This window comes from Balaenoptera ricei, chromosome 2 (assembly GCF_028023285.1).
Source record: "Balaenoptera ricei isolate mBalRic1 chromosome 2, mBalRic1.hap2, whole genome shotgun sequence".
NCBI lineage: Eukaryota > Metazoa > Chordata > Mammalia > Artiodactyla > Balaenopteridae > Balaenoptera > Balaenoptera ricei.
In genome coordinates this window covers 97285824-97313656 of record NC_082640.1, presented here as the reverse complement: position 1 = coordinate 97313656, position 27833 = coordinate 97285824, and the positions used below count along the sequence as shown (strand labels likewise).

Below are 27833 nucleotides of genomic sequence, written 5' to 3'. Positions count from 1 at the left end.
ACTCTCAAAATGCCAGGCATTTGTCTAGATGCTTTGCATAATCCATCTTTTTTAACTTCACAAACGTGTATGGTAGAGAATCTCACCTTCTTATGGCCCTATTTTATAAAGAAGGATATGGGTTCTGAGAAGTAAGTTAAATTTGGATCCACATCTGTCCACAAAGCCCATGCCTTTTCCTCTGTGCACCTGATGCCCACCCCCTACTCAGCAGAATCCATAACACTTTCCCCAGAACCTAACCCAGGATCTGAAGACTGGGCTTCTGCTGTCCTGTAGAGGATGGTGAATGGGGGAGAATGGCTATGCCTAGGGTTGTATGTTGCACCTAAGAACATATTCATGCACAGAAATAATGATATAAATTGATGTTTAGGTTTGCACTGTGATGACTAGAACCATCATGTGTTGAATAACCTTTTCAACCCTGTTGTTTGCGTGTAAGGACATGCTCTGAGTTCCTAGTAAATGATTTTCTTTAATGCGCCTACTGCAGATGTTATTAAAAGACGGATTTCATTTCAGTAGATCCGAGTGGGGTCAGAGAGTCTGCATTTCTACAAGGTCCCAGGTGATACTGATTGGACCAGGCCATGGACCATACTCTGAGTAGCAAAATTTTGGACCAAACTCAATTCATGAAGTGGAGACTCACTCTAGATCAAAAATAGCTCATTAAGTTGGAGTGGCTTGTTTGTTTGTTTGTTTAATGGGGCTGACCCCTACGTCAGCCATGGTTTCCTAACCATTTGTTTGGAAAATCTTCCCATTTCCCATGCAGTAAACCACTGCTCACACCTAGTATTTCAGCTTCTCCGAGACACATCCAGGCTCTGCCAAAAATTACCTTCTAAAGCTCTACAAGGAAATGCCATTCCTGTGTTCTCAGGCACACACACATGTACCAGCTGGCAGCAACTCTTCTGCTCTTTCCAACAAGCAAACCAAAGTTTAACAAGTTCCATCGTCAAAGTCTCTGGATGAGCAGTGCATCCCCTTCTGGAAGCTTCCCCATTCTCCTCCCACACCAGGAGGGCCTTTCAGCCCTATCTCCTCAATGAACCCTTCAGTTGAACATTTCAAAGCAACCACCCTTCTTCCAATTTGTGTCTGCCTTACACATTCAGCCTATAAGATCCTTTTACTGAGTCATCTTTTTTTGTTTGCATGTCTTGTCTTCTTAACCAAATCTTCAGCTCTTTGAAGGCAGAAGCTCCATCTAATGTCTCATTGCATCTTCCCACAAGGCTTAGTCCAATGTTTTGCTCTAATTATAGGATAAATAATTATCTCTTAATTTCCTGAAAGTTTTTTTTTCCTATTGTGTGAGAATAAAAGCTCCTATTGGGCCTGCAAAGAGTGTCTGTGAAGATCACACAATGGAATCTTCAAATATTACTAAGTCAATAAATTAACTTCTTACCTATGGCAGTGATGGAATTGTATAAATTCATGCCAGAATTCACATCAATAGTGTACAAGAATCATATGAGATAATGCATGTGAAAACATTTGATAAAGTATAAAGCCCTCTGTAAATGTAAGGTATTATCTTGTTATTATTATTTAACACATATGTTTCTACCAGAAGTGAACCACGAGCTCACCAAGAAATGACAGACAGGCTCTAACTCTGCCCTAAACCCACTCCATCTGAAAAGGGACTTTTTTTTTTTCATTCATTCATCCTTGAATTATAAGTCAATAAACTAAGACTCTCTCCTGGGCCAGGAAATGGAGGAAAGAGGAAAACATTAGGATGGATCTGCAAACCTAACGCTAGTATCACATGGCAGCTCCCATGTCCTGAAGCTCAGGGGTAGCCAGGTACAATTTAATATGACCCAGGGAGCTATTTCATGGGCTGCAAGAGGCAGTGAGAATGAATGTCATTCACAGTAGGACAGCATAATAGCATCCATGTGTTTGTCTGACTATACAGAGGCACTCCATATGCCCGACTCTTTCATCTTATTGAATAAGTCATGTTACCTCTCACTTTCCTCCTGCCTGTCCAGACTTTCTTCCACCCCACCCCTACTTTCCTTCTCACTACAGTTTCTTCATTATCAATGCCTTGGAGTGGTCCTGGACCCTGTATCCTAGGCACCATTCTCCTGGAACTTCAGCAGCTTCTTTCAGCTTCTCTCCCTTTGAAGACCCATGTATACTTCCAGAGGTACTTCCTTTTTGGTTCCATCTGGCTGTTATGACAAACATTCCACCCTGGATTTACCAGTTCCCTTAAACTCAACACACCTTAAACAGAACCATATTTTCTGCCAGGCCTTCTCCATGCCTAGCATTTTCCATCTCAAAGAATGGTACCACCAGCCACCCCGAGAACTAGAGTGACCGAGACAGGCCAACACCGATGGCCCTCCAAAGAAGCATTTGTTAAATATGGATCTGACATGTTTAGAGGAGTCCGTATGAGCTGCCTGTGGGAAGACAGAGCCCCACTGGAGGCTGTGCTCACTGCTCCCTCCTTTCCTAAGTAACTCAGCTCTGGCCTCACACCTTCAAGCTGCAGTTAAGCGGACCCACTCTCTTAGGATGACCAATTCATCCCAATTTACCCAGTAATTCCTTGATTTTATCATTGAAAACCCCATTCTTTGGAACCCCCTGGTCCTGAGCAAATCTGGACAGTTGGTTGCTCTCTCTCTCTCTCTCTCTCTCCTTGGAAGGCAGTTTAGAGACCATCTGTGGTTACTTGCTGCACTAGCTTCCTTGGGCTGCAGTAACAAAGTACCATCAACTGGGTGGCTTCTACAACAGAAATTTATTGTTTTATAGTTCTGGAGACTGGGAGTCCAAAGTCAAGATGTTGGCAGGTTTGGTTCCTTCTGGGGGCTGTGAGAAAGAATCTGTTCCGTATCTCTCCCATAGCTTCTGGTGGTTTGCTGCAATCTTTGGAATTCTTCAGCTTGTAGAGACAACACCCTGATTCCTGCCTTCATCTTCACATGGCTTTGTCCCTGTGCATGTGTCTGTGTCCAAATTTTCCCTTTGTAGAAGGACACCACTCATACTGGAATAAAAGCCCACCCTACTCCAGTATGACCTCATCCTAACTTAACCAATTACATCTGCAATGACCCTATTTCCAAATTAGGCCACATTCTGAAGTACTGGGGATTAGGACTTCAACAAATGAATTTTAGGGGGACACAATTCAACCCACAATACTTGGTGTTGGTTACTTGGGAATCTCAACCTCCCAGGCCCACTTCAACTACCTCATGTAGTATATGGAGATCACGAACCATCAGCTACAGCCAGGAATCTCCCTAAGTAAAACTGGGCAATATCATTTTTACTACCTCATTTCATTTTCTGGGTTGTTTTACTGACCTTTCTAGATTGGATCCCAGGCAGCTGACAAGCCAGGCCCCAGGCTTTGCCCAGGAGTCTCCTAGACTCTCCTATTCACTCCTACCATTCTTTGATTTTATCCCTTAAATATCTCTCAAATCAATCTCTACCTCCAGTGTTTTAACTCAGGCTCTCATCACAACAATAGCCTAACTAACTTTCCTCTTTGTTCTGTTTCAGGGGGCTCCCCCTTCTAGCTTTCCCTGCACCTTACTTTCTACGATGCACATTCCCACACTTAAAAGCCCCCAATGGCTCTTCACAGAGCAGGTAGAGTTCGAATGCCTTTCCTTCACACCCAGGGGCCTATGTGACGTGACTCCTGCCTGACTTCTCAGCCTCATCCTCTGCTGCCTTGTCCTCACGCACAGCAAACCCAAGTGACACTCAACTCTGTGGTTCACCAGATCATGCTATTGTCTCTGGTTCCTGCCTTGGCACATGCTCTTCCCTCTACCCTTGATGCCCTTCTCCCCACTGCTGTTGCCTGTGTTCCTATTTATCCCTTAAACTCTGCTCAAGTATGACTTCTTCTGGGAAGCTTTCCCTGATCCTGCAGAATGATATATGCTGTTCCCACAGAACTTCTCACTGCACTTACCACAAATCAGTACACTTTTTATCTGTCTCTTCCTCTTGGTCAGAGGACAAGAAGTTCATGAACCGTCTAAAACTGTATCCAAAATGCACTTTGTACCTCGTCTCCCCTCACTATTAGATGTGTACCTTGGGGCAAATTATTTAACCATTTTAAGCCAAGAGGTTCTCCACCGAAATATATAGATAACGAAAGTATCCACTCATGACGTTGGGATTAGTACTAAATGAGATAATGTAGACAGCTTGATACATTGCCTGGTACATGGCACTGATTCTCAAAATCTGTTGCTGTTGTTATCATGTCGTTCTTGTTGTGGTTGATTTCAGTAACACAGCAGTCTCAGAGGAGGCACGTGGACTCCAGACTTGCACTGCCTGGGAGTAAATTCTCGTTCTCACCACTTGTTAGCTGTGTGTCCTCGTGCTTGCGTCTCTATTTTATCATCTGTATGTGCAGATAATAATAACTACTGCATAGATATTTGAAGATAAAATATGCTACTTTTGAAGCATTTGGAACAGAACCTGGCATGTAGTAATCGCTCAATAAATAATAGCCTCTAATATAATGGGCTTTTATCAGATTCCCAAAGGGTTCCACGACTGCAGAAGAGATGGAGAATCAATTTTCTAGCCTGTGAACACCTTGAGGGAGGCACGGTGTATTAATCTTTGTATTCCAACCATATACTACAGCACTGGGCACACAGTAGATGCTCGATAATTTTTTCAATGAATGGACGAATTGTAAATTGAGCAATAAATGCCAAGTTAAATAACGTCACTTTTCAAGATGTCACAGACAGAGCAACCTCATCTCTTGAGAACATGGCTGAGAATCAGGAAATGGGAAAAGTATACGTTCCAAAAACGGTGCATAAAAGCTCACATAGTTTATTCAGAGGAATCATAAAACGTTAGAGCTGGACTGGACTTTAGCAATGATCTATGACAGCTCCCTCATTTTGTAGATGAGGAAAATGAGCTGACTCGCAGATCCGATTTCCTCTCCCTTTATATATAATTCTAAGGTTCGTTATCTGGCTTCCTGGCCAAGGCACATTAAGGAGAGCAAATTCGGAGAGGAAAAGGGAGTGGGAGCTACGTATATCCACGATAAGTATCAAGAAGTGAAAGCTGGGCTGGGGACAGGGAAGCTATATAAAAAGCAGAAAGAAAGACTGAAAAATCACCACAGCCTGCAACACTGGCTGGCGGGTAAAAGTGCTCCCTTCTCAACAGACACTCAGGACCTTGACTTTGAGCCAGTCCCAACCATGGAGAAGATTGCCTGATGCTTCGCAAAAGCACGGTTTGCAAGAAACTTAACGTTCTTTAATTCGCAATCATTTCTATTGAGAGCCCCTATCCCACTGAGTGGTTTACAAATTCAAACCTCAAGGTTTCATAGCACCTCTCCACTCCTAGCCTCCATAACTCTGAGGTTATGTCAAAGGTTCCAAGAGACGCCAATAATGTTGAAACACTGGTGAGCTGGGCACTGGGTCCCTGAGTCACCTGCACACACAGGTGAGCTCGCTGTTGCCCTCAGCACTCCTATTCCTCACCCAGCCTTGGCTCACTGCTGCTTCTCATCCACTCCTGGAGAGTAAAGATCTTCCTGCAAAGCTCTGCCTGGCTCTTCTTCCTGGAGTCACCACTCAGGCAGTCCTGTCTAGGCTCTGGAGGTCTGCATCTCTGTCTCTCTACCTCTCCCCTCTCCTGCCACTCCCCCCATTCTCCCCACCCCCTCCCCTTCTCTGTGGTTCTCCCTTCCCCTCCTTCTGCCCCCGGGTGCATTTATTTTTAGTCTGGAGGATTATCGTTCTCCATGCATGTTTCCACACCCCAAGTCCTCTTTCTTTCACCCCCCTCTGCGAATCCACTAAATTGTTCTAAGAACCTGGGCCTTTGAAACATAAAAGCCAGATAGATGTACAGTCTGCTTCTGCCTTCTGCCCCATCATATTCCTTCTCTGAGACAATGAACCAAAGAAAGCTGACCCTGCTTGGATGAGGGAAAGGAAAAAAGAGAAAGGCAGAGAGGGAAAAACATAGTGAATATCTCAAAATGTTATCCCATCACGTATGTAATATGTTGCAGAAATACTGTTGCCCAAATGATATTCTAAACAGAGTTAACAGCCATGAAGAAGAACGAAATTTTGCCATTTGCAGCAACGTGGATGGACTTGGATGGCATTATGCTTAGTGAAATAAGTCAGACAGAGAAAGACAAATACTGTATGATCTCACTTATATGAGAAATCTTAAAAATACAACAAACTAGTGAATATAATGAAAAAGAAGCAGACTCACAGATATAGAGAACAAAACAGTGGTTACCAGTAGGGAGAGGGAAGCGGGGAGGGATGAGGAAGGGGTAGGGGCTTAAGAGGTACAAACTATTAGGTATAAAATAAGCTACAAAGATATATTGTACCACATGGGGAATATAGCCAATATTTTATAATAACTATAAATGGAGTATAACCTTTAAAAATTGTGAATCACTCTACTGTACACCTGTAACATATAATATTATACAGCAACTATACCTCAGTTTAAAAAGGGGAGGATTTTAAAAAGAAAAACAAAACAAACAAAAAAAGAGAGTTGATTTTCAGTTATCCAGAAAATTCATAGCTGTTCAATAGCTCATTACCCTGCATGCTAAGTAAATAAATGTCTTGTTACTGGATGCCCATAATAGCATTGAGCAGCATTTCCTAAAACTTTTTGGAAAGATCTGGCTGATATTTTGTACTGATGACCAGTTCAAGGTGAAGAAAGGCAGAACTTTTCCATGACGTGTGTGCTGAGGACAGAGATGGGATTGGGTAAGTCACTGCTTACAGGGAGGGAACAAACCAGCAACAGCTCCTAGAGCAGGGAGCCTTTACTTTCACCCTCAGCCTGAAGGGTTTTGTAGCCCAAGGCTGAACCCGCCAAAGCTGTCAGGTCCACTGTTCAGTGAGTGACACAGGGAATGCTGGGCACAGAGCTCCAGGGTCAGTGCCTGGGCCCCTGGCTTCATGCTGCCCTCTCCCCACCCAGGATGATACCTATTTAGATCTTCAAAGCCATTAAGCACACACCCATTTGGATGCACAAGAAATCAAGAGAGAAGGAATTATTTGAGACGTTGGTGTCCCTGGCATTATTTCCAAACAGAACAAGCAGTTCCTTGAATTACGTCATCTTCCCTTTGTACAGGGAGGAAAAGGCTCAAGCTAGACAAGAAATGGCAGAATTGTTTTCTGAAAAATTGGAAGGCACAGAAACTATGTAATAATAGGTCAAGAAAGGTGCTAAAATACTCTGGCTGCTAAAACAGTGAGCTCATCAGAAAGGCACGGATTCAGGAATTTCCTGACTCACATTCTGTATACTTGTAAAGTAGTTTCAGTTCGAGAAAGAGTGTTTGGACATCTCAGAAGTGTTATCATTTTGCTAGACACTACTGGGATCTTAAATGTAAAATTAAAACTTTTTCATTTATCATAGAAGACTCTTTACGATATAGCCACTGTCTAAGGAGCTTCGAACCACATCTCCAGGTGTCCCTCCGTATAGCCTACATTCCAGGCTTAGAAGTATTTTTGCAGTTCTTTATTCCTTTTTTTTTTTTTTTGGCTTCGTTGGGCTTTCGTTGCTGCCAGAGGGCTTTCTCTAGTTTCGGGGAGCAGGGGTTGCTCTTCCTTGAAATGCGTGGGATTCTTTTTGCGGTGGCTTCTCTTGTTGCGGAGCACGGGCCCTAGAGTGCGTGGGCTTCAGTAGTTGTGTTCCACAGGCTTAGTTGCTCCGCAGCATGTGGGATCTTCCCGGACCAGGGCTCAAACCCGTGTCCCCTGCATTGGCAGGCAGATTCTTAACCACTGCACCACCAGGGAAGTCCCGTATTTTTGCAGTTCTTAATCTAATCATTTTTATTTTCACCGTTTTATGTCCTGCTGTTTCTACTCACTCTCCAGTCCACTGGACAAATGTCTATTTCTCCTCCAAGACACAGATCAAGTGTTAGCATCATTGCGAAGCCTTTGCAAAACAGCTCCCACCTCCCAGAGATTTGGTTCCTCTGGCCTCTGGGTTCCCATTTCATCTTAGAGAGATGTCTGCAGTAGTTAGCATAGCAGAATTTAAAAGGAAAATGGACTTGGAGCTCCTGTTCTTGCATTTAGCTGTATAATCTTCAGAGAGTTACCTAACCTCTCTCTATGCTTCAGTTGCCTCATCTTTAAATTGTGAATAATGGCTCCTTCACATGAAGTTTAAATGATATAACAATGGGTTTTGCACAGTGCCTATTACACATGGGTGTTCCACCAAAATATTACTTACTATATTACAATTAGTGGCTTTCTACTTTTCATCTGTGCAAGTCTCAGTTTCCAGGGCTGCCATATTTGTTTTGTATTCTTAATTCACAGTGCCTGACACACAGTAGACACTCGATAAACAGCTTTAATGAAACCATTAATTAGCTAATTAATCGATGGAGAGATGAATGGGCTCTGTTTCTAAGGGGCCATAATCTCTAGAAGATGAGGCAGGAATAAGTAATCAGCATGCTGAGACAGTAGGTCCTGAATGCCAATAGGACTGGGTTCAGCACATGGGCCATGGGAGCCCAGAGTCATGAAATGCAAGACAAGCTATGGAGCTCAGAGACGGCACCTGAGGAGGTCCCAATGGCACCCGAAGAAAGGACATGATTTTAAGAAGTAGACAAGCGGTAAAGCCTTCTAGGCCCACTATACAGGAGGGCTCAGAGCTCTCTCAGGATGAGGGAGACCAGAGCATATTTGAAGGCTTTGGAAGGAAAGATGTACTGGGGAGGAGGATTTGAAGATCTTGGCAATAAGCTGTGAATGGAGGAGAGCAAAACCTGAAAGAAAAGAACCTCTTAGAAAGAGGTGGGGGGGAGGGACTTCCCTGGTGGCACAGTGGTTAAGAATCCGCCTGCCAATGCAGGGGACACAGGTCCAATCCCTGGTCCGGAAAGTCCAGGAAGATCCCACATGCCGTGGAACAACTAAGCCTGTGCGCCACAACTACTAAGCCTGCACTCTAGAGCCCACGCACTGCAATTACTGAGCCCGTGTGCCACAACTACTGAAGCCCGCACACTCTATGGCCCACGTGCTGCAACTACTGAGCCCACATGCTGCAACTACTGAAGCCTAGAGCCTGTGCTCCATAACAAAAGAAGCCACCGCAATGAGAAGCCCACGCGCCACAACGAAGTGTAGCCCCTGCTTGCCTCAACTAGAGAAAGCCCATGCGCAGCAACAAAGACCCAATGCAGCCAAAAGAATAAATAAATAAATAAAAATTTAAAAAAACCACCAACAACAAAAAAGAAAGAGGTGGGGCCAAGAACACAGCAGGGGGGCCTGCCTCCTGTGATAGGTAAATGCTATTTTCTGAGTCTGAAATAAGGGGGAGAGAATGGCTTTGGGGACCCCAAAAAACATAATATGCACAACTGAATACCAAGTGTTATGGACTGAATGTGCCTCCCCAAAATTCATATGTTGAAGCTCTAACCCCCAAAGAGATGGTATTTGGAAACAAGGTCTTTGGGAGGTAATTACGATTAGATGAGGTCATGAGGGTGGGGCCCTGGTCTGATAGGATTAGTGCCCTTCTAAGAAGAGATTACAGAGAGCTTGCCCCCTCTCCCTATGCATGCACAAAAAATAGGTCATGTGAGCACACAGTGAGAAGACAGCCATCTGCAAGCCAGAAAAAGAGTCCTCACCAGAATCCTACTGTGCCGAGACTCTTACCTCAGACTTCTCACCTCCAGATCTGTGAGGAAATTAATTTCTATTGTTTAAACAAACAAACAAAAAACATAATATAAAAGGAGAAAATGTGGACTTTCTCAGTGATGTAGGAAGCAAAATTGTCTCCTGAGAGAGAGGGGATGGGAATATAAAGATGTGATCCAGCAAAGTGGTCAAGAAAAAGACTTTATACCACCCACTGTCAAATTCTGGCACCATCGCTGACCCCCTGGATGGTCCTGGGAAAGTTCCTTAAACTCCTTGTGCCTCAGTTTTCTCATCTGTAAAATGGGAAATATAATAATACCTACCTCTTTTATAGAGTTACTAGGAGTATTCAGTGACTTAATAATTGTTAAACACTTATAGAATAGCCCGAAATAGAATAAGTACTATAGTAGTATTTGCTGTTATTATTGTTTTTATTATTGTTATTGTTGATGTTGTTGTTATTATTATTATTATCAGAGGAGGAGGAAATTTGTGGATTTTCGAACATGTTTGGACCAGCCATTACGGGAAGCGGTCAGGAAAATCAACAGGATATTGATATTGTGTAGCACATGAGTTGCAGTGGGCGTAGCCAGTGTGGTCCTGTGTCCTTCTTCAGCAAGCAGGGAATAGAAGCAAGGAGCAGAGAAAGTAGGAATTTGTCCCTGGAGGTGGGAGGCAAAGCAAAGTGACAGAATAGAAAGTTAAGATGACAAGATTCTACATTAGTGATGAGGACAAGATTAAAGATGTCAAATATGGAGGCCCAGCCAGGCAAGGAATCAAGGGAAGCTAGGCAGGGGCTAATGGACAAATTATGGGCCCAGAGAGTAATCTTTAACCACTTATTAAGGCTAGAGATAATGGCTTTCAAGCTATAGTATAAGTCATTCTCTACTGAGTGTCTATTAAATTTGGCAGTGAGAACCAAAAAGCTATTTGGCCTGCAGTAGGTGTGAGATATTCTGAGTAAAATAACATCTCTAGAAATATGACATAGTTATTCCAGACTTCCTTCTCATCTGTGCTCTGTCCCCTCCTTCTCAGCATTACCCTGGACACAGATAAACACTGAAAGAAAGACAAGAGCATTCAGGGGAGTGGAAAACCCAGAAATGCAGAAGGACAAATTCAGTCCCTGAGGGGGTAGAGAGAGGAGCCAATCGGGAGCCTCTGTGGGGAGGGAGGGGACATCAGGTTGGAGGTTTCACTGTCACCTCAGTTCCATTCGGCTGTTTTTTTTAATGTCAATTTCTTACATGAAAATAGTATTTTCTTATCATTTTATTTTGTATTTCTTTGATTGCTAGTGAAATTGAATGTTTATTCATATGTGCATTATCTTCATTTTTTAATCAATTTTCAAACGGAGGTCTTAGAGATCTTTATATTGATTTGGAAAAGCTCTTTATACATTTATGATATCAGTCTCTTGCCATATTTATTGCAAGTTCCCCTAATTTGACATTTATCATTAATAGTGTTTATAATCTATTCCTACAGACTGAATTCTTAAATTATTATGTAATCAAATCTACTTTTTTCCTTCATATTTTCTTCCATTGCTTTAGAGAGGCCTTTCTGGCCTGGAATAAGTAAACATTTATTTATGTCCTTCTTGCATTTTAAGGATTTGTGTTTTTTTCTTTTTACATTTAAGTATTACACTAAAGTGGGAATTATTTTGGTTTTTGGTTTATGGAGTTACTAAGGGAGAATTATATTATTTTCCAAATATCTAAATAATTCTGAATAATCCTTTTTTTTTTTTTTTTTTTTTTGTCTTGTGTATATGACACTACCTTTTAACTAAAGACTTCAGGAAACAAGATATCTTTGAGATACCTTCAAAAGACCTAACATGCAATTTCAGGTTCTGAAATTGTGGTGGGTGAAATAGTGGTGGGTTAGATTTCATGTTTTGAAGGGTATGGAAGGAAGGGTCAGGGAAAATTTCTCAGCGTCTCTCAGATCATCCCAGGGAAACTCTAAATAAGGTTCCTGAGGTTGGACAATCACTTCATCATTATTGCATTTAAGAGCAAGCATCATGAAGGAGAATGAGACATGAGTTGTGATATCTTAAAGTAAAAACTCTATAGCGAGGGTCTAGAGGATGCCGGTTTGGTTCAGGAAAGCACGTGTGGATCCTGAATAAATACATAATAAATAGACAAATATATCCTGCGTCCATAAGAGTGTAAGTTCTCCAAAGACAGAAATTTCCTCTTCTATTTCCACCCTCCAGCTCCTCTTACCTAGTCCTCTATCCCCCCGGTTTGCCCTCTTGACTAGTGGAGGGATCAGGAAACTGGTAACCAAACCTGAACACTACTCCTTGGCTCCAGACCCAACTGCCTCAATCTCTTGTCTCAATTCCTTACACTTCCTTTGTTCCTTTGAGTCCAGTTCCTGATACCCTCCCTCCATCTGGAAGAAGGAGGTGCATTTACGAGTGTTTCTCTTTCTAGGAATAGCCTCCAAGGCTCAGATGAGAGAGTGGGCAGAGGAAAGAACAGCTAAGCCCATGGGTTGAGTAGCCAGGGTGTGGCTGCAAGGATGAAAGCCCAGCTCTGACCTCATCGGGGCAAGATGGCCGCTGCTGGTCTTGTGGCTGCCAGCAGAGAACAAAGCAGAGGGAAAGCTGGCTTCTCCCCAGTCATTTTCCTGGGTGGCAGTTGTGATTTCTCAGAGCTGAAAGTATGTCAGACATCAATGCTCTGAGGTAGCTATTGAAAGCATTGCCTTTCACAGTGATGTGACTAGGTTTGGGGTGTGATAGAAAGGTTTGGGGTGGGTGGAAGGAAGGGAAAAAGAGTGACCCAAAGCCAGAGCTGGACTCCTGAAGCTGAAGTCCTTACTTGCTGCCTAGGAGGGAGCCCGTGTGTGCAGAAGCTTAGCTGCCTCTCCAGGCCAGGGGCCTGCCCTGCCCTGCCTCACCCACACAGAGTAATCGGTACTCACTCTCTCAGGGAAACAGAGAACAGGCACGTCTGACCAGAGTTGCCATCCAGACCAGGATCAGCAAAGAAGGGTGGGAGACAGAGCCCGACATCGCGTTCTGTCACAGGCCAGAAGATTCTGAAGACGGAGGCTGGGTGTGCGCGATGGATGCATCACAGACAGAAGAGCACCTCTTCCAGCGCCTGTGCAGGGTTTTCACCTGTGCCTTCAGGTGCACTTTATTTCCCGGCTTCAGCATGTGCTTCTCCTTGGAGAGATACCACACGCCTACTTGGGTGGAGAACAGGACTGAAATGAGGCCAGCCAAGGAGCCATAAGAAATGTCCTCCCCTCCATCCTTTCTTATTTGGCAGCTTGAAAGCTGGACTGCAACTGAGGGCAGAGTTCCCATGGCAACAGGGCCAGTCCAACAGAAGGGGCAGGCTCCAGAGCTTTGGAGTACATTTGGGAGGGAATCAGAAAGACTTCCATTGATCCTATCCAGGTTTTTTCAAGTTATGTTTCTCTTCAGTTAAGCCAATGGAAGCCCCTGAATGGCCTTCTATATTCACTATGATCATCCTGAAAATTTTAGAATTAGTTCATCACATAAAAAGAACTTTTAAAAAACATTTTACTTGTGTGAGACTCTCTGTATAATATACAAAAATATATAAGATTCAAACTCTAAATTCAAGGAGCTTTTGTAGCAGAGGAGCCAGGATGTCAAGTTTTAAAGAGCTGAATATAAGTTCTAAATGATGATGGAAAAGAGCAATAGAAAAACAGTAATAAAGCAGCAAATGATTAATTGTCAATGCATAGTAGAAACAACAATCTACTGAGGGATTCATGTTAGGGAAGTTTTGGAAGGCTTTACAAAGTCTGCAGGATTTGAGCTGAGCTCAAGGTGGGTAGGACCTGCCTGGCTAGAAAGAATGGAAGAGAAGGGGCAGTCCAGGAGAAAGCTAAAGCATAGAGCAGAAAGCAGAAGCTGTGGTCAGGGAACAATGAATAAACACCTCTGGCTGAAGTCTGGGGTCCAAGTAGGGCCTATGTGGGAGATGAGTTTATTGTAATCGCTCCATTCTGAAGGGATAGATGCAGAATGAAACACATTTGATAGCAGGAAGGGGTGTGAGCATGGAAACTAGAGTGAGGGTGATAAGGACCATTAGGGAGAAGCATATGGGCACTGAGTCCCCAAGGGATGGGGCACCAAACGAGTCAGTGAGCGCTGAAGATAAACTTATGCAATTTTGTAGCTTTGCTGCAGACCACTCCTGGGGATGAGAATCCAGTAACTCATTCATTCCAGAGCAAACTGATCAGCATGTAGGAAGGCATTGCTTGACTGTCTTGGAAGCCTAATTGGTTCTTAGTGAAGCCTAAATGCTGCTTTTAACAATACTACAAACACAAAACATGTGACTTGTCTACAAAGAAGCACAGAAAATATCCTGGTTGGTAATAAGATCATATGTAAGAGGGCATGTGCACATACATGTTCCATGGATGCAGGAGCGATCTCAACTTCCAAATGTATGTGCATACATAATATTGAGCTCCAACAGCAACTTAAAACCACTGTTTGTTGGTTAAGCACCTTCATGCATTGTTTTCAGAAGCCATTTCAAGCATCTGAACATGCATGAATCCACAGAAGTTTCAAAACTCAAACCACTTTTTTTCTCCAGTGAGAGACTGTGGCATGCCTGAGTCTGCTTTGTCTCCTTACCAACAGTAGAAAGGAATCTCAAGGTGAATCCTGTCCATCTCTCATGGCCATGAAAGCTTCTCCCATGCTCTGGCCCACACTGATCTTTCCAATTTTCCATATATTTGGATACTTAATGATATCTAGTTTTTCCTGAACTCTGCCTCTAATGTGTATGACTTTTCTGTAAGGATCTTGTCACCTGTAGTATCAGCATCACTTAGCGGGTGTTAGAAATGCAGAATGTCTTCCTTGGAAAGGTCTTTGTGTACTTTTGCCCAAGATTCATTTCCTCTTCCTGCTCCAGTGCTCTAGTGCTCTGATCTGCCCACTGCAGTGTTCCAATCTTAACTCTCCTCCATGCCCATGGACGCTCCAGTTCCTAAGCTATGCCCCATATTCCCCTCTGGCTTTCAATGGCCCTATTCCCCTGACCAAACCCCAAATGACCACATTTTCATGGTGCTCCTGGTTGGTAGTGGACTTGAATCCTCTTGATTCCAAGTGTTCTGATGGTTTACCAAGTCTGGATTTCTGTAGGTAACCTAATTAACAGAGGTTGTGTGTTTTTCCTCCTCAAAGATCTGGATATCTAATTAATGGCAACTCCAAACAGAGAAGTAATTTCAATAAACAAGTGCTATAATGCTAAATTAAAAGAAAAGCAGAATCCCAGGCTTCACCCCAGACAAACTGAATCAGAAATTGTCATTTAACCAGACCCTGGGAGATCTGTGTGCACATTAATGTTTGAGAGGCATTTCTCTAGGAGACAGGGACCGTATTCTGTATTTCATCTGTATTCCCATCCCTCCATAATTACATGGAATCATGGCAGCCATGAAATAGATTGAACATATTCTTATTGAAATTAGTTGAAATGGTCCTCAATGGCCAACCACTCTTACAAAGGAAAAGGTGCCCTCACCATTTTATCTGATTCAAACAACCACCCATGGAGACAGGCAAAACAATTTTTCATTCCATTTTATAAATAAGGAAATGGAGGCTAAGAAGGCCTTCAGAATTTCTTAAGGTCAAACAACTGAAATTTAGGAAATACCAAGGACTTTCAAAGGAAATTGTGTAAAGTTTAATCTTAATTTCAAACTTTTAATCTCCTTTGCATGATACTCACACTCAAAAGAATGTTGAAGGGCTTCCTTGGTGGCGCAGTGGTTGAGAATCTGCCTGCCAATGCAGGGGACACAGGTTCGAGCCCTGGTCTGGGAAGATCCCACATACCGCGGAGCGACTAGGCCCGTGAGCCACAACTACTGAGCCTGCGCGTCTGGAGCCTGTGCTCCGCAACAAGAGAGGCCACGACAGTGAGAGGCCCGCACACCGCGATGAAGAGTGGCCCCCGCTTGCCACAACTAGAGAAAGTCCTCGCACAGAAACGAAGACCCAACACAGCCATAAATAAATAAATAAATAAAATTAAAAAAAAAAAAAAGAATGTTAAAGAGATGAGATGGTGTGGAATCTCCTAATACACCTTTAGTAGACAAACTCCTGGGCCCTGGACTATACACACCAACACTCATGGCGTATCCAAATTATTTTTGGTCAAGCATGGACTAGAAGGACTTATAAACTTTGTTGGTGTTTCTAACTGCCTTGCCCCAAAATAACCTTTCCCGAAAAGTAAAACATCTTTTATTCAAGACATTGTTTAGGAAGGAAAAGGAAAACCTAATATTTTTCTCATTTTTTTTTCCAGGATGAATGGAGACTATTTTCAAAACAAGGATGTCTTTTTTTTAACCTACTTTTTAAAACATAACACTAGAAATGCTGGCGATATTTGAGAAAAATACAATAAAATTTCCCAAAATGTTGATAATAATTTTTTAGAAAAAATAAACGTAACAATGAAATATATTCTTTTAGACCCATTACAAATAGCTAGAGAAAAAATAAAAAAAGATTATATTACAACTGAAACCATTAAATGCATCTTTATTTAATTCAAGATGTAAATGATTTAATTATTCAAATAAAAATTAAAACTCACAGTGGGAGAAATAAAAGATGAGGGGAATAATTGGAGATATATATACTGTTCCTTACTGGAAAGACCAAATACAGGAGTAATGACAATTAAGTCCTAAGCAAATATTTATAGATTTTATGTAAAACTAAGATCCCAAATGAATACTTTATTAACTCTGACAAACTCACAGTGTAATTCATCTAGAAGAATAAACTATCAAGAATATTGAAGTGTTCTTTTAAAAAGAATAATTACAATGGCTTGCTATACCAGATTTTAAAACATGATTTATAGCAAAAATTATCAAAACAATCAGTTATTGGCTTAAAAATAAGAAAAGTTAACCAGTGTTTAGAATCTCAGAACAGCGATTCTAAACTAAGTACTTAATATCCAAATAACCACAGCAACAGCCATACTACACTAATGACTTATATTGAATTTCTTGTCAACTAAGACTTCAAATCTTCTGCACATATTGTATTATCTACCCAAGTTTTTTCTCGTTCTCTATTTTGTTAAAGAATAACTTTCAGAATAAGGTAAAATCATGATTCTCATATAAATATAAAATGAACACACATTAAAGATTTTATTTAACTCATTATCTAATGAGGGAACCAAGCAGATGTCACTTTTCATTCAAAGGAGAATCCAAAGAACAGACACATTTATAGATTGGGAATATTGAAATAAAAAAATTTGCAAATAGATACAAAACTGGCAAATCCAAAGTGTCAACTGAAATTCTACTAGACAAAATTTATTTGTAAGTCTATAGACAAGAATTATTTCAAACTGCTATAGGTTATCCACAATTCACATAACTAAAACAGCTCAAAGGCAATGAAAGATGCAGAATCTCCACAGAATCAGAATTCCATAATTCTGAATAGTGTGTCCTAAATAATGCACAGCTTGCCATTGAAGCACGATTTTTTTCTCTACCATTTGCACAGTTGTTTCTTTTTTGTACCCAGCTTAAGCATTTTGCATTTATGTTTATTAGATCCCGTATTGATAGATTCAGCCAGTCATAATCCCCATCCCTCCAAGCTTTATGTGTGGGCGTCTTTGATCAGGATGTTATCAATACTATTGTCCAAGCCATTGATTTTTTTGTAAACAAGTTGAACATAACATAAAATCAAAGCACAGATATCTCAACCATAGAGATGAGAAATTTTTCTTTAAACTGAAAAAGTAGAGGTGATTATCTGAGATAATGTAGAGAAGCATCATCTTTTCAAACAGCAAAAACAGATAACAAACACAGAACAGAAAGAAGCAGGCTGAGTAAAATAAATGTGCTCTTTCATTTATGTAACAAGTGCTTTTTTTGAGGACGACTGGGTGCTAGGCACTGTGCTAGGTGCTGAGGGCACTACAACAAATGAAGACAAACCCCTGTATCATGGAGATTACAGTCTGGGGTGGAGTGGGGGAAACAGACATTAAACAAACAATTTATACTTTGGAATAATGGTAAGTGCTGTGTTTAATGTGGTAAGTGAAATCAAGGAGAACTATAGGCTGTTAAGTGTAGTAGTACATATGAACGTTATTAATCATCATCGTTTGTTTCAGTCTTGCAGATACTAGGTCTCTATCTTTTATTTTCTCTGTCTTTGGGAGAATGTAAGGATGTTGAAGTGGACACAAAAAGAGTCAAGAGTTGAGAGAGAACTGCTACTCACCAGCAAAATGAGAATGGCCAGTGGCTTGCTTGATCTTCTCCTCTTTCAGGACAACCAATAGTACCAAGCGTTTCCTTTAGGTAGGACGGACATGCATGATGAAGACAAAGCCTTAGCCATTCAGATTCTATTATAACCAAATGTGTAAAACACTGTTACTACAAGCCAGATATTGGGATATAAAATAGCTTTATTATACTGCAATGGAAATTTACTTTTTCTATGCAAATAGAGCTAACTCTGCATATGCATGTAACAAATGGTGAAAATATTAGCATAATTTTATGGAGAAATTAAAGTTTAACTCACAACTAGTAGAAGACACTTGCCACACATTATAATTGACAAACGATTGGATACTGGATATTTAAATACTCTACAAAATTAACAAACAATCCCATAAAAATTGGGCATTTCATGAAAGAAAAAAGACTTATGGCCAGAAAGCATATGAAAATATGTTCAACCTCATTGAAAGGGAGAATATTAATTAAAACCACAAGTATTTTGCTCCCACCAGACTGGCAAAAATGTAGAAGTCTGGCAATAGCAAGCGTTGAAAAGAATGTATATAGAACAATCAGAATTCCTATATACTGCTGGCTGAGAGTAAACCACACTGGTAGGAAAACAATTTGTCATTACCTAATCAAGTAGAAGTTGTGTGTTTCCCACTACATCACTATTTGGATATTGGGAGACACTTGCACATGCGCTCCAGAAAACATGGACAAGAATGTAAGTACTTACATATAAGCATTTTGGGGAACTGTAATACCTAGAAAGAGCCGAAATGTCCATTGACAAAAATCTGGATAAATAAACTGTGGTGTATTCTTACAAGAGATACCACACAGCAGTAAAACAGAATTCTCAAAGCACAAAGATGAGAGGGGAAAAGTTCCAGAAGAATATACACGGTATTATCTTCCACTTGTATAAAGTTTAAAAGTAAACAATTTAGGGATATAAATTTGGTAAACACTAAAGAAAAGCAAGAGAATAAGAAAAATAATTCTAACTCTAGGAGGTAGGCCGAGGGATCAGAGCAGGGTAAACACACAGGGACCTTAGATGTATCTTAAGCTTGTTGGTGAGTCCATTGGTGTTCATTTCATTATTACTCTTTAAACTTTACACATAAATTTTAACTAATACATATATATATAATTTTGCATTGTTATGTTTAATAAAAATAAATGGGAATATATATATATATATAATATGTATTATATATATATAAAATACACAAATATTTGTCAGTGCAGTTACCAATGCTATGAGGTCAGCCTTCAAAGAAAGTGGGGTTTATTTATTTGTTTGTTTGTTTTTAATGTGTTTCTCTTGCTCTACGTATTTTGGTTACTATTTGCTACTTCATAGATATGCAAAGCTGAAATTCTCTAGGTTTATTTTACTCCAACATGAAAATGTTTCTGCAAAATAATTGCTCTAAAATGCCTTCTCTTCTGCCTTGCTATGGTGGGAAGATGTTATAAATTATCTTAACTTTTGGATGAAAAGAAAATAATTTCTCACATGAGTGCTATCTGGAAAGCTCTTCCTGCACACTCTGAAGTTCTTTATAGTGATTTCTTGTGTAACACTATCAAATATACCACCTGGCTACAGCAGCTGTGGATAAAATCTGTCCACTTGCTTTCTCACAGGGCTTGTGCTATTTAATATTTTAATTCCTACTCCAAATGGATCTTACTAGGAAAAGTCATGTCCATGGGTCCAGGGTCTCTCCTTGAATCACTGGTGAGATCTCCTCCTGCCCTCTCTCTCTAGTCTGAAGGCTCATCTTCCAGCCTAACAAGTCCTGCAGGCTGCCTTGTGGGGTTCGCTGCTCCCTTATAATCTCCATCTGGAAATTTTAGGAGGAATTAATCTCCTGATTTCCCAAACAAGTGGTATCTCTGCTTGCATGCTAAATACCAGAGCAATGGGCTCCTTCTTTAAAGATAATCTTTTTGGGCTTCCCTGGTGGCGCAGTGGTTGAGAATCTGCCTGCCAATGCAGGGGACACGGGTTCGAGCCCTGGTCTGGGAAGATCCCACATGCCACGGAGCAATTAGGCCCGTGAGCCACAATTACTGAGCCTGCGCGTCTGGAGCCTGTGCTCCGCAACAAGAGAGGCCGCGAGAATGAGAGGCCTGCGCACCGCGATGAAGAGTGGCCCCCACTTGCCACAACTAGAGAAAGCCCTCACACAGAAACGAAGACCCAACACAGCCATAAATAAATAAATAAATAAATAAATTAAAAAAAAAAAAAAAAAATGTGTAAAGTAAAGATAATCTTTTGCTTTTACACTACTTATTTCTATGTGTCCAGATGCACTAACCACAGTGAGAGGGCATGTCAGGCTCTGTCACTCATTGTCACTGATTCTCTAAATTGGATTACCAAGCCTCACCCATATTTGACAGCTTTCCAGCTTTCCTGACATGGAGCTGGACAGCCCTTTCCTAAAGGACTGCCTCCTGTTTACTCCAGTTTTCTCCCATTTTGTCCCCGTTACCACAGAAAACACAAGGACATGTCACTGGGGATTATCAAGGATGTGCTTCTGGGGATTGTAAGAGATTTTGCAGCATAATCTCAGGTCTACATGTTTTCAGCCCCATGTTCTGCCCTGTTTGCATTATATAATGAAAGAATTGACCACTCTTACAAGTTGATGCCAAATGTATATGCAGAGCCAAATTTCTCACATTAAAACATAGGGCATGTTCAAAAAGTTCATTTTTAGGTCAGTTGCTGAAATGTGAGATTCATTTTCTTCTAAAAAACAATGTTTGCAGTGTTGGTGCTGACCACAGACTTGGCCCCAATACTCTATCTAAAAAAGTATCAGAAATAGCATACTATTGCAGTGAAAATAAGCAGAACACAACATTGCTTCACAACTGATAATAAAATATAATGCCCAACCGTTGCAAATAAATCATTTTTATTTATTTGAATTCAGGTGATTGAGGAAAGGTTAATTCATCTAGCAGACAAAAAGGGAGATGAAAACTTCTGTGAATATTCTGAAGGGGGATTCAGGCAGCTTTCAAAGATTTGCAGACACTAACGAGGCTGCTTTTTAGTAGCAGTAGTAGTAGTGGAAGAAGAAGGAGAAGAAGAAGAAGAAGGAGAAGGAGAAGGAGAGGGAGAGGGAGAGGGAGAAGGAGAAGGAGAAGAAGAAGAAGACGAAGAAGAAGAAGAAGAAGAAGGGGAAGAAGAAGAAGAGGAAGGAAAAGAGGGAGGGGCAGGAAGACAAGTAGAATTGTCATCATTATGCAAGCTTTTCACTTCAACATTTCTGTCTTTTCATTGATACAACCCTACCACTTGTAGAACTCAAGTTATTGGTTGGTTCACAATGAAATAATAGAGAATTGAAAAGAAAAAGGTTGAAACTGAGAAAAGAGGGGCTTTCCTGAGTAAACAAAAGAAAGAAGCATCTTGAATAGGATTCACTGATTAAAAACCCACATATGTTTATTCAGCATCCACTATCTGCCCAGCTCTATGCTAGGTCTTAGGGATATAACAAAGAAGAATAAGACAGTTGCTACCATTTTGGCACCAATCTATTGCAGTGGGTGGTAGAACAAAATAAGGCAGGGGGCCTAGGAGTAAGAACTGACACATAAACATATAAATTATACCATAATGTGCTAAAAGCTGTTTTAAAAGAGGATCAAGGTACTGTTTGTGGGAGTCTGGAAACACTTCCCCTAAATGACAGTTAATCTTCAAAAATGAGTAAGAATTTTTTAGAAGGAACAGAATGTACAAAAGCACAGGCATAAAATCATTTTGGAAATGATGTGATGTTCAGATTAAGTGCAGGGAGGAGAATAGGAAATGGAGAGAGATGAGGCTGAAGAATTAAGGTGGAAACTAACCCTACATCCTTGAACGCAAAGAGAGTTTAAACTCAATTCCGTAGGTAACCTGGAGACAACAGCTTCAACTGGTAATAAAATGTTGGAACAACCAATGAAATTAACTGAGATGGAATTAATTGATCTTTGCATGACTTAAAAGAGAGAAGAGAGCATCAGCAAATCACAGTTCTCTCTGTGGAGAGAGAAGGGAGGGAATGGTCAAAAGGCATAAGATCAGAACTTTTCTCTGCCCTGGCGGCTGCTGAGACAGTTCAGTGCCTTTTCAAGGGGAAGTGAAATTGGGAAAGGGAACGAGCCTTGGGGTCTTTGGGAGGCAGAGTGAACAAGTATGTATCAGTGCTGGATGTTTGCAAGCGCACCCCTCAGCCTTTTACAATACCATTTCATCTTAAGATTGAACGTAGAGTGAATTTTATGTCAGGGACTGCTGAAGAACTGGAAATCATGCACTAGCATCTGCAAGTCCTGGGTCATATGTAAATGGGGAATTTATGTTTAATTATTGACAGGAGCTAATGAACAATCACTTACTTGTTTGACCCTCCCTTTGGCATTTCTGCAATGTGGTTCCTAGAATCATACTTTTCTTTTTCTTCCTTTCTGCCCCCGACTTTCACCAGTGAAAGAGTGCTTTGGCAGCGATAAACCTCTCCAGTGAAGAATGCTCTCTTACAGTAAATTCATGGCATTTCAATAGGTCCGCTTCGCTATGTCTCTGGTTTCTGGCTTTTCACAAGTCTTAAGTTTTAGAACCTTGGGCAAGAGTAAGAATGTAACTAGTTAAACAAGAAAATGATAAGGTTAAAACATTAGAAATTAATCAAACCTCACATGTGAATCAGGGACAGTTCAGTTTTCAGAATGCTAAATCGTGCTATCTGATTCTGCCGTCCCCGGCAAAGCTGTCGTGGGCCTGGGCCGGGGTAGATGGCCTAATCTCTAATACCATATACACGGCAGCCTTCCCAGCTCCTCAGAAAATGAACCGGTTCAGGCCTCTAGCTGTGTCTAGAGAAGGAAGGCACTGCCACCTACAGGTTGTAAAATCAGGGACATAATAAATTAATATTTAATTTATAGAAAAAAAGTTATTTTATTAATGTAACATTTTCATAGCCCCAAAAGCCTCAAAGTTAGCTAGTTTATCCTCCTGCCTTTGGGCAGATCTGTTCCTAAATATACAGAAATTTTCACTGAGATTAAAGCAGCTCAGCTCTCAGACAATTAAAATCTAAGTCAGACTTGCCCTGTAGGAATTGGGAATTAGGCTGGAAGTGGCGCGGGGTGAGCAGTGAAGGGGTAGTGGGTAATTGCCTTCTTAAGTACTCTTTAAACTCAGAGCTTTCTGGGCCCCAGTTTCTTCATTTGTAAACTGAGATAATGGATTAAATTGGGGGTTTTCAAAGTGTGGTCCCTGGACCACCATCACCAACCTCACTGGGGATTTGTTAAATATGAAAGTTTCTCTGGCCCTGTCCCAGACCCCAGACTTATTGAACTGAAAACCCTGTGGGTAGGACCCAGCAATCTGGGATTTAACAAGCCCTCCAAGTGATTGTAATATACACAAAAATGGGAGAATCACTGGGTTAGATGATCTAGAAATATCCAGTAAATATGCTATTCTACATCACAAGGGTGGTATCACCTGCAGTTCAAACACCTGTCTGTGGAGGAGCTGAATCCCTGGGAAAATTGACCCTGGGGGAGGAGAGGGCAATTGAGGAAAAGCTGGAACTGAAGAAGCAGGTTCACCACTCTACTAAGTGGACATGTGGCCATCGATACACCATCTCAGTGGTCAACTGGAAGTCTAAAAACTAAAAAGTTTTTCACCCTAGTTCATCAACACAAAAATGTACCAGGCACCCCTCTGCTCTGCCTGACTTTGTCTAAATTAATACCTCTCCCCTGGCTGAACTCCAACTATCAAATATAATCCTTCAAGACCCAGGTTTTCTTTCCTCCTTCACAAAGCCTTCTGTGAACAGCAATACATCCTTATTTTTCAATTACCCTGAATCCCTTTGACCCCTGAAGTCTGTAGCAGAAAATTTAGTACTTAACGACCTACCATCCTGGAGTATTCTCAAATTGTTTCTCATGATTACCTCATCTCGCTGCCCAGATCTCCCCAAGGATTTTTGCTTATATGGCTCATATATTTATCCCTATGCTTCTGGCAAGTTCCCAGCATAGCTCTGGCACAAACTGGTGTTTAACAAATTGTTGGTGATGGGTTTTATATGGTTCTCTGAAAATAGAGATTTGAGTCTGTGAATAGATTTTAAGCCATCACAATTTTCCCCCTCCTTCCTTCATTGTGCTCATGAAGAATTCTGCAAAAGGGTCACGTTGACTTCAAAAATAGCTAAAACCCACCAAAAGTAGCTGAAATTAAAGGGCGAGGGTTTCTAGGCAATGCCTTAGACCCACATGTATAGATCAATGGAATAAACACAACTCAAACTTCCTCTGTTACGGGGCATTTACTTGGGCAGTTAGAAAAATAAAATCTAAACCATACTGAAAAAAATTTTAAATCATCTGTTTGAAGAGAACTTAATGAAAGTTGTGCTTAGATTTAGTTAGCCCTTGAAAAGAAACCCAAACACCAGTAATAATTTCTGGTATTGTGACTATAAGGTCATTTATGCAAATAATTACTAAAAACCTCCACGAATTTGTTCTGGGTTCCCTTTCAATAGTAAGAAGGAAACTGAGGACAAGATGAGATGGCCTTTGGCTGTTACAGCTGTTCTAGTTGGGTGCTCTGCTAAGAGAGGCCCATCTGTTGTGAAGAAAAAAGAGTCAGGGGTCTGAAATTACACCAAGCCCTTTCCTTTTATGCAGGGTATGTGAACATCTGAATGTGCCTGACGCTGAGGCCAGAAGCTGTCCAATTCATGTTAGCTTCCCAGCTCCTAACCCAGCTCTGTCACGTAACAAACCCTTTGTTACACTGAATTAGGCAAAAACAGACTAATATATCCATAGTTATTTGGGGACAAGACCAAGTAAAGTTTATTCTACCACTCTCAAATTTTATTTATACAACTCCCATTTTAAGAGGCCTAATTGTTTATAGTAAAGAGGCCACTTTGAATGGGACAAAAATGGACAGGGTCAAAGTTTGGATCTTCATTGCAAAGCAAACCAACATCATTCCGATAGAGTCAGTCTAGTTTTCTTAGGATTGGTTGGGAGACTGGTTTGGGTTTGTTGTGTGCATTTTACGAAAATCCAGATTTTCTCTCTGACTTGCAGGCCGCGGTGCTATCCTCCTGAACTCTCATCAGCGTATGAAATTCTAAATGACCTGGAATTGAGAGATGTTTTCTGCTCAGAACAGCTATCTGGCAGCTGCACAGTGGAGGTGGTGGCATTTCAACAGGGCCGGTTAGTGAAAGACCCTTTATCGTCTTGTGGCAGAGGACCAGGCTGTGAAGTGTATTGTGTGCTTGGGAATGCTTTGAGATAAAAGGTGCAGAAGAAGTAGAATGGACTCTATTCAGCTTCGTGGAGGGCAGAACAGAGACTGTCTTCATGGGTTTGGATTCTGTGCTTTGGGCAGAAGAGCACACTGGCAGCAGAGCCTCGTGGGCGCAGAGGGGTGAGGCACCCTCTCGTGGCTCCTCTGGGTGGCTCTGAGTCCAGGCGTACAAAAGCATTGCTAAAGAATCACTGCCCTGTTGCGAGAAGCTTATGTGGTCCCCCCCCGAAAGACATTCTCTGTGCTCCCACGTGGGAGGGGAGCTGTAGACTTCTCCCCGAGGGGACAAGCTGCGGGGACCACACAGTTGGAAGGATCATGCGGAATGCCCAGCCTCCACCTTTGCACAGCACTTCCCAGGTTACAGGCTACTTTCAGAGGGAGACCTCATGTAAGTCTTGCAACACCTCCAGGAAACATGCAGGGCAGGTATTAATACTTCCATTTAATAGATGAGGAGAATAAAGTCCAAGAGCTTCAGTGACTTGCCCAAACTTATGTGGCAAATGAATCAGGAGATCTGGGACCAGAAACCTTTATCTTTGCATCCTAGTTAAAGATTCATCCTTCACCATGAGGCAGCTTCTCAGAGCCTGCCTCTCAGATATAACCCAGAACCAGAAGCCACATGGTCCCACGGTCTGGTGAGGGTGGCTCCACCTTCCTGCCCATTCTCAGTCACGCCTGCTCTCCGCTCCTGGTCAAATATGCACCTATCACAGGACGCTCTCAGGGCTCTGGAAATGGGGGCAGGACATTAACTTGGCAGGATACTGGGCTACTTGTCTGGACTACCATGGCAGTAGCCAAGGCACTCTAATGTCCTCAAAGGGCTGGTAGTCCTCCTCTTAAAGTAGAGCTCCCAGCCCCTAACCCCAAACCCCAGTGGCTCGTGGAGCCTCTCAAGTTTCAATCAAAGGCAAACTGAGAAGGCAGACTCAGGTTGCTGAACCCCTTTCTTTGGAAGGAACTGGAGATGCACTAGCTCTACTGAGCCATGTTAAAAAGGAACTTTACAGGGGCTTCCCTGGTGCGCAGTGGTTGCGAGTCTGCCTGCCAATGCAGGGGACACGGGTTCGAGCCCTGGTCTGGGAAGATCCCACATGCCGCGGAGCGACTAGGCCCGTGAGCCACAATTGCTGAGCCTGCGCGTCTGGAGCCTGTGCTCCGCAACAAGAGAGGCTGCGATAGTGAGAGGCCCGCGCACCGCGATGAAGAGTGGCCCCCGCTTGCCACAACTAGAGAAAGCCCTCGCACAGAAACGAGGACCCAACACAGCCATAAATAAATAAATAAATAATAATTAAAAAATAAAAAAAAAAAGGAACTTTACAAACAAAGCAAAAACTAGTCAAAGATTTCCCACACCTTCAGTCATTCCAAAGGGCCTCCAAAAAGACCACAGAACTTCAGATGGCATGAGAGAAAACAGCCTCATTGATGGGGAGGTATCTCTTCCTTGAGGAGACTTTACAGAATTTCTGCATTGGATGTTTCCTGAAAACACAAAACCCAAATCGACCTGGCTCCTGGGAATCAAACACCTGACCGGTTGGGGACAGTTTCCTTGTCTGTTAAGACAGAGAATGGGGGTTGGACAGCTGCCCTATCTGCTTCACAAAGAGGTGTGTGTGTGTGTGAGTGTGTGTGTGTGTGTGTGTGTGTGTGTGTGTGTACAGGGAACACTACTTGCAAAAGTGCTTTTTAAAATATAGAGAACTTGACTTTTTTTTCCTTAGTGGTGGTAGTACAGAAATACAATGGCCATCCAAAAAGAACATCTACATTTCTATCTCCTAGAAAGCTGGCCAAAGGAGATTTGTCTCATTTCCATTTAAGTTTTTTAAAAGACATAGGGCATTGAGTCTCAAACTTAGCTGACATCAGAAACTCCTGGGGGGCTTGTTTCTGATCGCTGGGCCCCACCCCCATAGTTTCTGATTCAGTAGGTCTGGGGTGGGACCTGAGAAATTTACATTTCTAACAAGTTCCCAGATACTGAGGCTACTGGTCTGGGCATCACGCTTTGAGAACCACTAACATAGGGAATTAAAAAAAAAAAAAAACCTGAAGAAGAGGACTTATTTAGAAAGTTACTCTCTGAGGGCCTGAAAGTCCAACCTGAGCGGCCTGGGGTTGTTAGACGCCACTTTCACTCTGGGTGACTTTGGAGATGGAACAAGACAGTTGCCACCTTCTCAATGACACTGCCTACAGCGCTTCAATCTGTTTCCAATTTAAAGGAAGAGAACAAGTGCTCTGCACACGCTGAGCTCAATAAACCTGTCGTCGACAGGCAGCTCTGCACCTGGAGCTGA

General features: G+C 41.8%; 1 long non-coding RNA gene across 2 annotated transcripts in view; it reads right to left on the bottom strand.

Annotated features, from left to right (window-relative positions):
* Positions 1–27833, bottom strand: part of LOC132360469 (uncharacterized) — a 122739-nt gene that overhangs the window by 39544 nt on the left and 55362 nt on the right. The window contains exons 2-3 of one of the 2 annotated variants that reach the window (XR_009501110.1): positions 22554–22775; positions 18115–18241 (exon numbers count right to left, since the gene is read on the bottom strand). The exons of the other annotated variant lie outside the window; for it this stretch is intronic. This is a non-coding gene — a long non-coding RNA (uncharacterized LOC132360469). The remainder of the gene's footprint in view (positions 1–18114; positions 18242–22553; positions 22776–27833) is intronic. 2 annotated transcript variants of the gene reach the window in all.